This window comes from Austrofundulus limnaeus, unplaced genomic scaffold (assembly GCF_001266775.1).
Source record: "Austrofundulus limnaeus strain Quisiro unplaced genomic scaffold, Austrofundulus_limnaeus-1.0 Scaffold420, whole genome shotgun sequence".
Taxonomy (NCBI): domain Eukaryota; kingdom Metazoa; phylum Chordata; class Actinopteri; order Cyprinodontiformes; family Rivulidae; genus Austrofundulus; species Austrofundulus limnaeus.
In genome coordinates this window covers 391475-395264 of record NW_013952822.1, presented here as the reverse complement: position 1 = coordinate 395264, position 3790 = coordinate 391475, and the positions used below count along the sequence as shown (strand labels likewise).

At 37.5% G+C, this 3790-nt stretch overlaps 1 protein-coding gene across 2 annotated transcripts in view; it reads left to right on the top strand.

Moving 5' to 3' along the window:
• The first annotated feature begins 3522 nt into the window (after window positions 1-3522).
• The window catches only part of LOC106529056 (zinc finger protein OZF), a 9778-nt gene continuing 9510 nt past the window's right edge, over window positions 3523-3790 (top strand). Inside the window, exon 1 of one of the 2 annotated variants that reach the window (XM_014024389.1) lies at window positions 3523-3597. The gene's annotated coding sequence lies outside the window, so the exon portion shown is untranslated. The remainder of the gene's footprint in view (window positions 3598-3790) is intronic. The other variant, XM_014024388.1, reaches the window with a different exon arrangement.

Genomic DNA, 3790 nt, shown 5'->3' with positions numbered 1-3790 from the left:
TTTTTTTTTTTTTTACAATATTCATTATTTCTTCTGTATCAGTCCTATCAAGAAAAATGCTGTTGGTACAACCCATGATTGTATGACTCACATTTTTATCTACTTTTGGTATTTTAATTGCAAGACTTGGACTAACATTTAGAAAACAATGATTAAAYCCATTTACAATTTCATTCAGATAATTTATTTCATTGTTTTCCTTTACAAAGTACTGTGGAATGCCAAATTTACTTTATGATTTTTCAGAACACTATTCATTACTTGCCTTGTTGCCCTCTTATCACCATTACTTCTATAAAATAAATCACTGTAATATTCCTTCTTATGCTTTCTTATCATACATACCGACTTGTTTTTATACTTCTTATATCTCTCTTCTGATTCTTTTGTTCTTAATTTCAGGAAGCCTGAATAATTCCACCTTGCAACAAGACGGAGACCACACGTCCTCATTACGTTTACCTGCTTCTATTTCAGGTCAGAAATCTGTAAGTAACATATTTAAACTAATGGTAGTTTTTTTTTAATACTTTTAATCTGGATAAACTTCAAAGTAATAATATTCACTGAGGAGAATGTTCGTTTATTTGTCTAACATGGCACAAGGTAGTTTCACTTCTTGTTTGGGTTAGATATCAACAGACACTTCAGACTGATGTTAAACTTAGATTTTTGTTCATGGATTTCAGGTGTTGATATGTGTTTAGTGAATATCTATAATAACTTATTTAAAATGAATAATTGTTGTAATTTTATCATTACAATAACTTATGGCTAAATAGGGATGATATAAGTTTTTATCAATACTAGTGCTGTTATCGGAATTGCTTATCGATCTGTTATTTTAACTGGCCTCTTATYGATACTTTTCTATTGGAATAAAATCAGTGTTTCCCCTAGGGAATTGCTGGAGGTGATTTTGGGGGTGGAGGGGGGAGAGAGAGACTAGTGCATGTGACTCTGCCTGTGTCAGTGTTGGTGACACAGAATATGAACCAAATTTTCATCATTTCCCCCCCACAACTTTGATGTATCATAAGAGAGGTGGATGTGGAGGAGCAACTGCAACAATAGCTCTCGACGTGATGTGCCGTTACATTATACACATACATTAAAGCCACTTATTTTATAATTACACATACAATTTTAATTTTAATTTCATTAACTGCATGTCAGGTTTTTCACAAGCAAAATGGAAGAAGATGTATTTTTTTCATTACTGTCTGAATGTGAAAAATCTGATTTTGCCCCCGCAAATCCAACCCAGTTCTTCTCAGTTTTTGGTACTGAATCAGATGTTTTTCAGACTCAACCTTAGGCAGCAGCCTAAGCAGAGAGACCCAGACATCTCTCTCACCAACCACTCGGGCCAGCTCGTCCGGGGGAATCTCAAGGCGTTCCCAGGCCAGCTGAAAAACATAGTCCCTCCAGTGTGTCCTGGGTCTTCCTCAGGGCCTCCTACCAGTGGGACATGCCCGAAACACCTCACCAGGGAGGYGTCCAGGACAGGGCTCTAGACGAACTTTTTGCACTGGTTGCACCGGTGCGCCTAACATTTTTTCTTAGGCACAGCAGCACAAAAGTTAGGTGCACCCAAATTTTCAACCACGTCGCATTTAACATCAGAGGTTATTTTTTTAATAACTGTTCATTAAGGCAATATTAACTTGAAAATAATTAGTTAACAATCTAGTAAACATAAAATTCTTTATTTGAACAAGAATTGTAGACGTTTAAGTTACTGAAAAGTATGTAAAGTGATAAAATTCTAAGTGCAAATGTTTAAGAGCTGAACGTCTTATAAACATCTTAAACATTTCGTGGTTAAAATTTTTTAGACACCTGCCCCTCAGATTGACAACTATGGATCTTTGGCCTTGGATAAACCAGAATGATGAACAGAGAATAATGATTAATAACAGAAATATTACTGAGTGCAAATGTTTAAGAGCTGAACGTCTTATAAACATCTTAAACATTTCNGTCTTCTCCTGTAACTTTGATAAACATTCTCTGATTATCAAAATGCRTAATACTTTCAGTTAAGAGAACAATAAATCAAATAAGAGAAGATTCTTCTGTTTTTATCTGATTTAGAAGGAAAGTGGCCTCGGGTGGCCTACATACAGTTCTAAGTGGAACAGAGTTTTTGTCCATAAGAAGACCCATCAGAGGACTGAGAGTCCAAGATAGTTCCTTGACAATTTGACTCGAGGTGACCCCTATATATCCCCCCTTTTGGAAGTTATCACCCCCAAATGGTGATTAGTTGCAATGAAAACGGGAACATCTCGAAAGTCTTTGATCTTGAATTAATCCGATTGGTGAAACGGTGTAATCCAAACTGAAAACTTTGCGTGGCAAGAGTTTTTCTTCAGTTATTGTGGAAAAGGAAAGGAAAAAAGTTCTGTCTTTTTTTGTACGGTTCCCATAATGTCTGTGGGTAACTCCCTTTGATGCAAAACTTCAAGTCCATTGGACAACAGAGTCTGTAATCCACTGGAAGCAAAAGTAATCCACCAAGGAAAAGTATAATCCACAATGAAAAAAAATATATATTCCACATGGCGATTGTTGTGGCTGACCTGGAGTCAACCAATTTCTGGAACAGCATAGCAAAGTGAAGTACTGGAACCCCCCTTTCGAGAGTCGATCTCTGGAAGGTTGCAGGTTAACAGGGGATCTCTGCATCGAAGATGGAGACGGGATCTCTGGGTCGATGATGGAGACCACCAACAGGAGCGAAGAGACAACTGGAACAGCGTGAAGATGGTTCCCCCCGAAGGATGCAGGTCGAGAGCGTCGACACTTGTAGAGCCTTSGATGAGGAGGTGGGCCATCGTGGTGGGTGTTGAAGGCTGCGTTGTTCCCAGTTGATGCCCTTCTGGTCACTATGTGTTGTGCACCTATGTGGGTTTAGGTTAACCTAAAGCTGGGTTTTTACATTAGGCTAATCCTATGTATGCCTCTGCCTGCTAGCTATCATGTTTTAGATWAGCTACAGGTAGTAGTTAAAGAATGGGTCATTGCTTTAACTAAAGGGTAGATGTAGGGGTTTATATCTATTAGAGGCTAAAGAGGGCTTCTGTAAGAGCTGAGTGAAGCTGACACCCCATCCACACAAAAAATCCAAGCAAGTAAGCGGATTGGTTAGTGCTTCGTTTGTGCAGGTTTGTGCAGTTAAAACCAGYGTTTGTGCTGTTATAGTTTTTGAGATATTAAATATTATGTCTTTAGCTCATTATGACATCATCATTCCCCCAGAAAGCTCCGAAATGAACCAAAATAGTCTACTTTTTTAGTGCTTCGTTTGTGCAGATTTGTGCAGTTAAAATGAGTGTTTGTGCTGTTATAGTTTTTGAGATATTACAAGTTTTCAGTTTAAGACGATGACGTCACCATCCCCCCAGCAAGCTCCGAAATGAACCAAAATAGTCTACTTTTTTAGTGCTTTGTTTGTGCAGGTTTGTGCAGTTAAAATGAGCATTTGTGCTATTATAGTTTTTGAGATATTTTATTTTTCAATTTCAGGTGATCACCTGAATTGCTTAAATCTGATCTGCGACCCGACTGTCCCCACCTTCTGCATTCCAATAGGTATTGTTTTAACATTCACTTTATGTTTGTATGTTCTTGTACATTTATTTCACCATTTCAATCAACACCAACATATAGTTATTGGATGTTATCAGTGCAGAATGGAACACAAGGTAAACCTGTCTACAGGAAAGCTGTGATAGTTAATGTAGGTTTCTTGGGACAGCTCTTTATTTCTTTTATAAATATATTT